A 12,775-nucleotide genomic window follows, 5' to 3' on the forward strand; every position below is an offset into this window, starting at 1 on the left:
ATGGGACCAGATATCTTGATCTTAGTTTTCTGAATGTTGAGTTTTAAGCCAACTTTTTCACTCTCCTCTTTCACTTTCATCAAGAGGCTTTTTAGTTCCTCTTCACTTTCTGCCATAAGGATGGTGTCATCTGCATATCTGAGGTTATTGATATTTCTCTCAGCAATCCTGATTCCAGCTTGTGCTTCTTCCAGCCCAGTGTTTCTCAAGATGTACTCTGCATATAAGTTAAATAAGCAGGGTGACAATATACAGCCTTGATGTACTCCTTTTCCTATTTGGAACCAGTCTGTTGTTCCATGTCCAGTTCTAACTGTTGCTTTCTGACCTGCATACAGATTTCTCAAGAGGCAGGTCAGGTGGTCTGGTATTCCCATCTCTTTCAAAATTTTCCACAGTTAATTGTGATTTACTCAGTCAAAGGATTTGGCATAGTCAATAAAGCAGAAATAGATGTTTTTCTGGAACTCTCTTGCTTTTTTGATGATCCAGCAGATGTTGGCAATTTGATCTCTGGTTCCTCTGCCTTTTCTAAAACTAGCTTGAACATCTGGAAGTTCTCAGTTCACATATTGCTGAAGCCTGGCTAGGAGAATTTTGAGCATTACTTTACTAGCGTGTGAGATGAGTGCAACTGTGTGGTAGTTTGAGCAATCTTTGGCATTGCCCTTCTTTGGGACTAGAATGAAAACTGACCTTTGCCAGTTCTGTGGCTACTGCTGCATTTTCCAAATTTGCTGGCATATTGAGCACAGCACTTTCACAGCATCATCTTTTAGGATTTGAAATAGCTCAACTTAAATTCCATCAACTCCACTAGCTTTGTTCGTAGTGATACTGCCTAAGGCCCACTTGACTTCACATTCTAGTATGTCTGGCTCTAGGTGAGTGATCACACTATCATGATTATCTGGTTTGTGAGGATTTTTTGTACGGTTCTTCTGGGTATTCTTGCCACCTCTTGTTAATATCTTCTGCTTCTATTAGGTCCATACCATTTCTGTCCTTTATTGAGCCCATCTTTGCATGAAATGTTCCCTTGGTATCTCTAATTTTCTTGAAGAGATCTCTAGTCTTTCCCATTCTGTTGTTTTCCTCTATTTCTTTGCACTGATCACTGAGGAAGGCTTTCTTATCCCTCCTTGCTATTCTTTGGAACTCTACATTTAAATGGGTATATCTTTCATTTTCTTCTTTGCCTTTTGCTTCTCTTCTTTTCCCAGCTATTTGTAAGGCCTCCTCAGACAACCATTTTGCCTTTTTGCATTTCTTTTCCTTGGGGATGGTCTTGATCACTGCCTCCTGTACAATGTCATGAACCTCTGCCCTTAGTTCTTCAGGCACTGTCTATCAGATCTAATCTCCTGAACCCATCTGTCACTTCCACTGTATAACTCTAAGGGATTTGATTTAGGTCATCCCTGAATGGTCTAATGGTTTTCCCTACTTTCACCAATTTAAGTCTGAATTTGGCAATAAGGAGTTCATGATCTGAGCCACAGTCAGCTCCCAGTCTTGTTTTTGCTGACTGTATAGAGGTTCTCCATCTTTGGCTGCAAGGAATACAATCAGTCCGATTTCAGTATGGACCATCTGGTGATGTCCATGTGTACAGTCCTCTCCTGTGTTTTTGGAAGAGGGTGTTTGTTATGTCCAGTGTGTCTCTTGGCGAAACTCTGTTATTCTTTGCCCTGCTTCATTTTGTACTCCAAGGCCAAGTTTGCCTGTTACTCCAGGTATCTCTTGACTTCCTACTTTTGCATTCCCGTCCCCTCTGATGAAAAAGACATCTTTTTTTGGTGTTAGTTCTAGAAGGTCTTATAGGTCTTCATAGAACCATTCAACTTCAGCTTCTTCAGCATTATTGTTTGGGACATAGACTTGGATTACTGTGATCTTGAATGGTTTGCTTGGAAATGAACAGAGATCATTCTGTCATTTTTAAATTGCACCCAAGAACTGCTGTTGTAACCCTCTTACACTGTTGGTGGGAATGCAAACTAGTGTAGCCACTATGGAGAACAGTGTGGAGATTCCTTTAAAAACTGGAAATAGAAATGCCGTACAACCCAGCAATCCCACTGAGGGGCGTACACACAGAGGAAACCAGAATTGAAAGAAACACATGTACCCCAGTGTTCATTGCAGCACTATTTATAATAGCTAGGAAGTAACCTAGATGTCCATCAGCAGACGAATGGATAAGGAATCTGTGGTACATATACACAATGGAATATTAGTCAGCTATAAGAAAAAAAAGAACACATTTGAATCAGTTCTCATAAGGTGAATGAAACTGGAGCCTATTATTCAGAGTGAAATCATTCAGAAAGAGAAACACCAATACAGTGTATTAACATATATATGTGGAATTTAGAAAGACAGTAACGGTAATCCTACATGCAAGACAGCAAAAGAGACGCAGATGTAAAGAACAGACTTTTGGACTCTGTGGGAGAAGGTGAGGGTGGGATGATTTGAGAGAATAGCATTGAAACCCGTATATTATGATATGTGAAATAGATAACCAGTGCAAGTTCGATCCATGAAACAGGGCACTCAAAGCTGGTGCTCTGGGACAACCCAGAGGAATGGGGTGGGGCGGGAGGTGGGGGGGGGTCAGGATGGGGGGACACATGTGCACCCCTGGCTGATTCATGTCAGTGTATGGCAAAAACCACCACAATATTGTAAAGTAATTAGCCTCCAATTAAATAAATAAGTTTTAAAAAAAGGAAAGGTTTTACCTTCATGGACCAATACCACCTGGAATAGCAGGAAAGCGAGGAATCAGTACGGCCAATGTTCTTGTCACTCCTTCTACCTGACTGCCATTCTAGTTCGCGCACTGTTGCCCCGGGCTATCTCTTCTTGGATATCTTGGCCATACATTCAACAGTCACATCAAGTTGCAGTTCTGGTGAAAAGAAAGAAAATATGATAGACAATAAACACCCTATGGCTATTCATGTAGTGAAGGCTGAATCTGACCTTTCCACTGGAATTAAGTTGAAGTAATTTAGCTCATTGGAGCATACATGACAGGAAGAAAAATGTAGCTTATGAAACCGTATTTATTTTATACTAATCTGACAACAGTATCCCTCATCCAGGTTAAAATACTGAAAGCCAAGACTCACAGTTACCTGCAGGCATATGACTGATTGGAAAGAGGCATTCCTGATTCATGATATTGATTCTTTAAAGGGTAATACCAGGAGACAGGGCTTCCCTTGTAGCTCAGTTGGTAAAAGAATCCAGCTATAATGCAGGAGACCCAGGTTAGATTCCTGGGTTGGGAAGATCCCCTGGAGAAGGAAATGGCAACCCACTCCAGTATTCTTGCCTGGAGAATCCCATGGACTGTAGCCTGCCAGGCTCCTCTGTCCACGGGGTCGCAAGAGTTGGTTACAACTTAGCAACTAAACCACCACCGCACCAGGAGACAGATTGCCTGCTCTCTTATTAACAGATCTCAAAGTAAGTCTTCTCTTGTCTATGACCACAGACTGGTTTCTCTGAATTTTGCAAAACTGCTAAGGTCTAACTCAAATCCCTCCAAAACATCATCTCATCCTTACTCTCTTATGCTAACTTCAGTGATATTAAATTTTAGAAGCAAAATATACATCATTTAGATAATACACCATAACAACTAAGAGTCTGATTTAGCATTTTTAAATTATATAATTATTTTTAAATTGGCTATTTCATCGTCTTCTCTATATTCACTGCAAGGTGTATCTCACTTTGTGAAGAAGGTTCACTTTTAAAGTGAATCTTTCCCCTCTGACATTCACATAAAACCAGTTCCAAGACAGAAGAAAATTGCCTTTAATGAGGCAGAAATCTTTTTAAAATTACACATTTAAAGGAGAACTTTTTAAATAAAATAATAAAAATGCACATACGAAGTCTGAAGTTTCTTTTGTTTGGCAGAATCACTTCTAGAGTTAAAAAGAAAACAGCAATTATAGCTTAAGAACAGAACATCCTAGACTAAAAATTCATTCAGTTTTTATCAAATCTCCTTGTCATCGTTTTACAAGAGAATAACAGGAAACTCTTCTTGGGTGCTCAGACCCTGTTTCCTAGCAATTGACAAGGGCTGCGGGCTCTTAGGAATAAGCAGTTGAGCTTAACCTGAGGAGAGTGGAAACTGAGGTTCCAAATGCGACAGGGAGTATTAATAGATTGATGGAAAGTTATGAAAAAGTGGTACTCCCTCTTTGTGTTCATAGTATTACCTGTTACCCAATTTAAAGTTAGGCTTTAGACACTGTATAATAATTCATTTGATCAACCAGAATATATATATATATGTATATGTATATGTATATAAATGTTGATAAGGGGATGACTCAAAGGATGAGGAAAAAGTAAGTTTAGTAAAAGGAGCCCAAAATGTCGAGTGTTGTGAATCAGGCTGTAGAGTGGCCAGGAGTTCAGTACCTTAGCCAAAGATACTGGTAACAGTGTGTGTGTACTCACACACGCAGTACTGTGCTAAGTCGCATCAGTCATGTCTGACTCTGTGCGACCCAATGGACTGTAGCCCGCCAGGCTCCTCTGTCCACGGGATTCTCCAGGCAAGAATCCTAGAGGGTTGCCATGCCCTTCTCCAGGGGGTCTCCCCAACCCAGGGATCAAACCCACGTCTCTTTTGTCTCCGGCATTGGCAGGCGGGTTCTTTACCACTAGCTCCAGCTGGGAAGCCCACTCACACAGACACACATGTAAATAACAGTGCAGTGACAGTATCATGACTTTGCTAAGGGTTGGGATGAGAATAGGAAGAATACAGACCTGCATATGCAGCTTATTTGAATCAGGTAAAAACAAAGGAAATTCACCAAACTTTGCCTGTGGTTCTTTCGAGGGCGGTGGATGATGGTGGATGGTGTGTCTTCACAGTTTCTGTATTTTTCTAATTTCTACAGTGAGTATGCATCTCTGACTTCCACAAGAGAAAACATTTTGCTTAAAGAAAGAAAAAGTTTGAGATCAAGCAAGAGCAGACAAAAGGCAACTTCCCTGAGGAGAGAAAACTACTAAAAGGCCTACTCATCCCCGAGAACCATGGGGTGGAGGTAGTGAAGAGGACACTGACACCCGCCTGAGAGACTGCAGCTGAGGTGAGGCCCAGGTTGGGCTTAAAGGCCACTCTCAAGACAACACAAGGCAGGGGCTATAAAGGCGATGGACTAGTTAGTGAAGCTCGCTAGTTCTGATGTATACTGGTGCCCCTGACTGTAATAACATGTGAAAAAAGGCCTCACAATGTAATAAAACAGACTTCGGACCTAAATTACCAACTGAATGTGCCAACCCAAGACCCATTCCAGAAGAAGGCATCAGAGGAGTGGAAAAGGAAGATAGCCATCCCCAAAGTGCCATCTGAAGGGGGCATCCCCCAGTGCCAGTGGGAAAGCCCACGGCAGAGGCACCTCAGGAGCAGATTGGTAGGCACCCAGAGCCGGTTATTAGAAGATGTGGCCCAGGTCAACAGCTTCCAACCCTCAATCACACAGCAGGAGCAATAGAATCCCAAAGGCAGACCCAGGGGAGGAGTGGAAGAGACCCTGAAGAGGGCCCAGTGTGAAAGCTGCCATCCACCCCTTCTTTTCCCAGACACTGCAATAAAACCCAAGATAAGACATCTGAGAGTGAATCTCTAAGGGGTATACAGGATGCCTGATAAGAGGGAACTAGCTCATGTATGTTGGTTCCCAGCCTTTCTCTTCCTTCTGACACTTAAGAGAATTCCATCTTGACCCTCCTCACTCTATCTCCCAGCTGGGGACGGTCCTGCCTTGCTAAATAAACTCTTTTGAGAACTTGCAATTTAGAGGAAAGGGGCTGGTGAGGATGACAAGGGGCATGGGGACAAGAACTGGCGGGGTGGCCTGGGGATCTTGTTGGAGAGAAGCTGGGGCAAGGGAGATGGTGGAGCTGCTTCAGCTAAGGGAAACAGATGGAAGAGAAAAGGAGATGTTAGAGATAGATGACTGTGGTCTCTTTATCTCCCCTTCCAGAGTTCAGGAAAGGCAAGTTAAGGGCTGAGACCTTTGGAAATTACTTTTAAATGCCGGACTGTATTATTTTAACCACAATAGTGCTCTGAGACTGCCCTTTGAGAGCACAGGCTTTAAAAAGATTTCACGTGTGCAGCTAACAAACATCTAATAAAACCACAGCAACCTTTACTTCCTCATGTTCCTCATGTGTATTGGCTAAAATAAGGGTCTTTAGCCCTTACTGCTTCCCCCTGGGTTTTTTTCCTAACAGAATTGTCTCTGAAGCTCCTAACTCTGAAAGCTGCTCAAATTTCTCTGACAGTACAGCAAGGATAAAAGCACATCATGTTGGAAGTGACAGGGGGAAAAAATGATAATATCTTCCCTAAGCTTGAGCTGTACTGAAATGTCTACTCCAGGCATGTTTTAAAGGATGAATGACCAAATGTGAAGTATTCTTTGCATCTAGAGCTTGATGCTTGACAATTTCATAACCTGGTGCTCTTCAATGAAAATAAGACTCCATTTAATGCAATCAATTGTATTTAGCATAAGCGGTAGGAGAAATGAGCCATTTTATTATATGTTCAGCAAGACAGTGTTACTAATCTCATATGCAGTCATTCATAGACATATACATAAAAATGCACACTGGGACCTGCTAAGTGTCATGAGAACCCATAGTAAACCGTCAAAAGCTAAATGGTGATGAACGACTTCCCTGTTGTGGTACAGAAATGTCACTGCCATAGCACAATCTAGGACAAAGAAATCTATTTGCATTTGGCATTCTTTTTCTGTGGGAGGGTTATGGTGAAATTGTCAATGTGGGGGTTTGTGCGTAAAGATCCCGCCTCGGGGGCACACAGTAAGTTGATGGTACAGAGACAACCAAACAGCAGGGTTGGGCTTTTGCAAAGGGTGAAGACAAAGCACTTACAGGGGGCAAGTGGCAGAAAAGGACTCCCTGCCTCCAATCATCTCTCAACCTCCAAACCTCTCCCATTTTTCCCTCTTGGCTTAGCCACTGAGGGCTGCTATTCAAGCAATGGTCTTTTGAAGGAAGAAAAACCTTTTGAATTATATTGTCTTTTAGAAGCACCCTGGCTCAAATTAATTTTTCACATCAACAAATTAGACACTAGAAAAGAGAAGGATTAGGGTTCAAACCAGATCAAGTTTGAAGAGGTAAATGATCAGGAATTCATCAAAGAAGGTGTAAAGGGCTGGGTCCAGAACACCCCTTTGCACCCACAGCTATCAGGAGGATCGGCCGGAAACCTAAAACTGAGTATCGGAGCCTCAAATAGGGAAAAAAAAAAACCCTACAGTAAACAGCTGGAGGAGAACATTAGATTAGAGCTTTACCTTGAATAAATAAAACTAAAATTTTAAATGATACATTTCCTCTTACTTTTTAATTTAGATTCTAATTAACATGATTACACACTACATCTTTCAACAACTCAATATTTACGTTAGGGGGCATATATTTTAAACAAAGAGTATAATCAGTTCAAGTTCAGTCACTCACTCCTGTCCGACTCTGCAACCCCATAGAGTACAGCACGCCACGCCTCCCCGTCCAACTCCAAATCCCAGAGCTTGCTCAAACTCATGTCCATCGAGTCGGTGATGCCATACAATGATCTCATCCTCTGCTGTCCCCTTCTCCTCCTGCCTTCAATCTTTCCCAGCATCAGGGTCTTTTCAAATGAGTAAGTTCTTCACATGAGGTGGCCAAAGTATTGGAGTTTCAGCTTCAACATCAGTCCTTCCACTGAATATTCAGGACTGATTTCCTTTAGGAGGGACTGGTTGGATCTCCTTGCAGTCCGAGGGACTCTCAACAGTCTTCTCCAGCACCACAGTTCAAGAGCATCAGTTCTTCAGTGCTCAGCTTTCTTTACAGTCCAACTCTCACATCCATACACCACTACTGAAAAAACCATAGTTTTGACCAGACAGACCTTTGTTAGCAAAGTAATTGTCATGCCCGATGTCCGAATCCCCGAGCGGGAAGAGAGAAAGCCTCCAAGACAATGCAACTCACAAAAAGGGAAGTTTATTGCTGACTGAGTCAGGGCTCCTGCCACATCCAACGCAGTGGTGCGGGGTCAGAGAGCCCCGAGCCCAAGCTGTTACACAAAATTATAGGGTAAGCACACGCCCGTTTGTAGTTGGTTTAAGCAGATTGGTTACAAGTTTGCAAAGCAAATTCATCGGTCAAAACTTTCGCGCGGGCGGGACTTTCCTGGGGGTTTCCGCCCCGTTCCTAATTGGCAAATAGCAGTCAGTGTTAAGCTGATTGGTTGTATCCAGGTGGCCTGATAATCTTACCACCCAGAAGTTGGAAGGCCTACTCCTAATCTAAGCTGCCTGCCATGGCGTTACTTCTGCTCGCCTCACATTCCCCCTTGTCTGTTGTTCAAGTAGAGGAATCTTCCTCTTTTCCATCTTGGGCCACTGGCTGATATTGTTGTCTCAACACCATAATCTGAATGGTGTTGAGGTGTTTTTTAATAAATTATACTAGTCGGTTTAAAATACATGGGCCAAATGTGAGTATCAATAATAGCACTATAAGTGGACCCAGGAGGGTGGAAATTAAGGTAGTCAGCCAGGGGGAGTGTTGAAACCAAGACTCAAACCATCTCTGCTGGGCTTCCCGTTCTCTCTTTCGTTGCGCCAGCCCCTCTCTCACTTTTGCCATAGATTCTCTTACCACTCTTGTATGGTCTGCATAGAAACAACATTCTTTTCCCAGAGCTGCGCAGACCCCACCCTGTTGGAGAAAAATCAAGTCTAATCCTCTCCTATTCTGCAAGACCACCTCAGACAAGGAAGTCAAAGACTTCTCCAAGTGACTGATTGATTCTTCTATGCGAGTTATATCTTCATCTACAGCAGCTCGTAGGGAGGAAAGCCCTTGGCCTTGCAGAGATAGTGAAGCTATTCCTGTCCCTGCTCCTGCCAGCCCAAGACTAAACAAGGTTGCTATGGTGATCACACTGATTGGCTCTCTCTTTTGTCTTAGCATTTCCCGGTCCCAATGTGAGTACATAACCTCTTCAGAGTGGTATAAGATTTTTGGCATTACAGCACCCAAGACACAGAATTCTTGACTCTGGTTAAAAACCTTCACATTTAAACATGGGGTTAGCCCAGTATGTGAACAAATCCACCAATCCCCAACCTCTGGCACAATTCAATGTTTGAGGTGTCTTATAAGGGGTGTTGCACGCCCAAAAGAGTGCGAAGGGAAGGAGGGTCACCCAGTCCCCGCCAGTCTCTATCGCCAACTTTGTCAAAAGTTTCTTTTAGGGTCCGATTCATTCTCTCAACCTGACCTGAGCTCTGGGGATTATATTCGTCCCCAGAGCTTGGGCCAGCCCTTGTACAATCTAGCTCACAAAGGCAGGTCCGTTATCAGAGCCCATAGTCACTGGCAGCCCACACCTAGGCACTATCTCAACCACTATTGCTGTCTCTCCCTTAGTGGGGAAGGCCTCCACCCACCCCTAGAAGGTATCTACCAGAACCAACAGATAGCGATACCCGTACTTTCCTGGCCTTACCTCAGTGAAATCTATCTCCCAGTGTTGCCCTGGCTTTTCCCCTTGGTACCTCGTTCCTGTGTGCTGCTTTTTCCCTGTCCTCATCAGCTGGCATGCTTTGCAAGCCTGAATTATCTCTCGTACAGTTGCATTTTGTCGAGGGAACCTCAGGCAGGCCCTCTGGAGAAGTGTTAGGGTCTTTCTTTCTCCCAAGTGTGTAGTTGTGTGCAGGTGTTCACACAGGTGACGACACAGGGTGGCAGGCAATATCAGGTCGTTGCTTTGATCTCGGTATCATCCATCTTTGTCATCCTTCTGGAGGGTGGTATCCTTGTTGCGCAATACCCCAAGGTGCCTAGGGTCTGTAAGAGGTCCCCGGTGGCATGGCTGCATGCCTCCTCTGTGGTTCCAGCCAATATAAGGTCATCCACATATTGTAGCAGGATGACCTCTGGGTGGCAAGTCCGATATTCGTAGAGGTCCTCACTCAGAGCCTTGTTAAACAAGATAGGGGAGTTCTTGAACCCCTGTGGGAGGCAGGTCATCCATGAGACGTTGAATGTGGGGAGTGATCCCCCACCGAGCTTCCTGGCTCATGGGGTACTGTCTCACCCTCACAGGAGTTGCCCCGGTCTTTAGCTCGATGACGACCGGATTTCTCTGTTTGGCCAGTCCCATCTCTGCCATTTCAGCCCAGGCCAACGGGTATTTATGGACCCACAGTTGTACATCTGGTGCTATGGTCTCTGAGGGCTTAGGCGCAAAAAGTCTGTATTCATCTCTTAAGGCTAGGGACAAGACATGTATCAACTGTCCAAGTCCATCCGTGACTGTCATTCCCCCAGGGTCAAAATGGATCTGAGCATTAACTTCAGTCAACAAGTCTCTTCCAAGTAGAGGGGCTGGGCATTCTGGTATCACCAAAAACGAATGGGACACCTGGTGGGTCCCCAGATCTACTTTTCATTCCGTGGTCCAACAATATCTTTTTGTCCCCATGGCTCCTTGCACCAAGCTGATTTTCTTAGACATTGTTTTAAATCAAAAACTGGGACCAGAGTGTTGGGCAACAGTATCTACCATGAAGCCAACGGGTTTCCCCTCCACATGTATGGTTACCCAGGACTCGGAGAGGGGTGCCGAGTCTTGACTCCCCTAGTCACTGTCTTCCCCCGCATATAGAACTCGAGTTCCAGGGGAGATTCTCTCTCTCTGGGTCGTTCCTCTCCTCGGGTCCCTCTTAGAGCACTCGTTTTTCCAGTGCCCCTGTTCTTTGCAGTAGGTGCACTGATCTTTCTTTAGGGCCTGCCTTTTTGGTTTCTCTTTTTCTCCCGTCCGGGGGTCTCGAGGCTCCCTCAGTTCTGTTTCGGCCTTTATCCCCGCAAAAAGAATCTGGGCTAGCTCCCTCTGGTTCTTCCTGTTTTCCCTTGCTCTATATTCTCTATCTTCCTTCCTGATCTCAGCTAATTCCCTTTCCTCCCGTCGAATTCGTTCTTCCCTTTCTTCTGGGGTCTCTCTATTATTAAATACCTTTTCAGCTGCTTTCAGTAAATCCTGTATTGTCTGTTCTCCCAATTCCTCTATCTTTTGTAATTTCCTCCTAATATCTGGGGCTGCCTGATTTACAAACGCTAGTAGAACTGCAGCGCGATTCCTCAGCCTGGGGGTCCATAGGTGTATATTGCCTAAAGGCTTCCATCGGCCTCTCTAGGAAGGCTGCCGGGCTCTCCGCGGGCTCTTGCCTTACTAAATTTACCTTCGCCAAATTTGTCGGCTTTCTTGCTGCGGCCCGCAGGCCAGTGATTAGAGTCTGGCGGTACACCCGGAGACGCTCCCTACCTTCTGCTCACTCAAAATCCCAGTTAGGCCGCAACAGAGGAAACCCCTCGTCCACGAGATGAGGCTGGGCGGTTGGTCTCCCGTCGGCCCCCGGGACCGGTTTCCGCGCCTCTGCCAGGATTCGCTCCCGTTCTTCTGTGGTGAAGAGCACCTGTAACAGCTGCTGACAATCATCCCAGGTGGGGTTGTGAGTGAACAAAATGGAATCTAAGAGGTCAATGAGGCCTTGGGGCTTCTCTGAGAAAGGAGGGTTCTGGGTTTTCCAATTGTACAGGTCACTCGTGGAAAAGGGCCAGTACTGGTAGGTTCGCTCTCCGTCTGGGTTAGCTGGTCCCACTCGGACGGGGAGCGCCTGAACAGTGGATGAAGGTAACTCTGGGTCCCCAGGGTCTTGCCCACCCCTATCTCCCCTAGTTCTCCCCCGGGTCCCCAGTGCTGGTCCCCCCTCATGGTCGGTTCCCGTTGGCCCTCCTAGTCCTCTCGGTTCACCCGTGGGAGCTTCTCTCCTCAGAGGGGATTGCAAGGAGGGCATATATGGCGGAGGCCTCATCTCCGTTTCTAGATCTATCAGGTTTGGATAAGATGATTCCTGAAAGACTAGTTTGGGGTCCTCTTTCTTTTTGGTTTTCTCCGGGGGGGGGGGGGGGGCCTTCATCACCAGGACCTATGAATTAGGAGAGCTAGGAGGTTTGTGAATGAAAGGTTTTAACCACTTAGGCAGATCTTCCACTAGATCCTGCCAAACCATGACATAGGGGACCTGATCCGGATGGCCCCAGGGATCCGGAGCCATAATCTTCTCCTTTACAGCCTGTATGATGGACGGTTGAAAGGTGCCTTCTGGAGGCCATCCAACCTGGAAGGCGGGCCACTCTGCAGAGCAAAAAGTTATTAATTTACTTTTCTTGACTAGCAAAGACAAGTTATGGGCCCTGGCCCTGACATCCGAAAAATGGTCAGTCATGAGGGAAAGTGGGGTAGATTCCCCCTGACCCATGGTCAAAGAATAAATGGTAGGGAAGAGAAAGGGAGAGAGGAAGTCGCTGAGAACGACCACCAAAAATCCTACCGGGAGTGGTGGCGGCCAAGAGGTTGGGCTTATGGTATGCTTTTGGAACTGTTTATATGCCTGCGTTGTTGCACCGAAGTTTTCTTGCTGGGGGTGGGCACCCTAGGGGTTTCTAGCCTGTTCGGTGACCCCCTTATCCTCTCACAGGAGTCTTCAAGTGGCAGGCACCCTAATGGCCTTTAAGTGCCTGACCCGTGTCCATACAAAGAATTTTAGGCCACGTCCTCAGTTAAGGATGTTAAAGGAGAGTTTAGGCTCAGTTATTGTAGGGCCTTCAGAGTCTGCCAGTGTGT

At 45.3% G+C, this 12,775-nt stretch overlaps 1 pseudogene; it reads right to left on the minus strand.

Annotated features, from left to right (window-relative positions):
- Window positions 1-10,707: 10,707 nt before the first annotated feature.
- On the minus strand, window positions 10,708-11,963 carry LOC139039452 (uncharacterized; annotated as a pseudogene).
- Window positions 11,964-12,775: the final 812 nt, after the last annotated feature.

The sequence above is a fragment of the Odocoileus virginianus genome, chromosome 18 (genome assembly GCF_023699985.2).
Source record: "Odocoileus virginianus isolate 20LAN1187 ecotype Illinois chromosome 18, Ovbor_1.2, whole genome shotgun sequence".
Taxonomy (NCBI): Eukaryota; Metazoa; Chordata; class Mammalia; order Artiodactyla; family Cervidae; genus Odocoileus; species Odocoileus virginianus.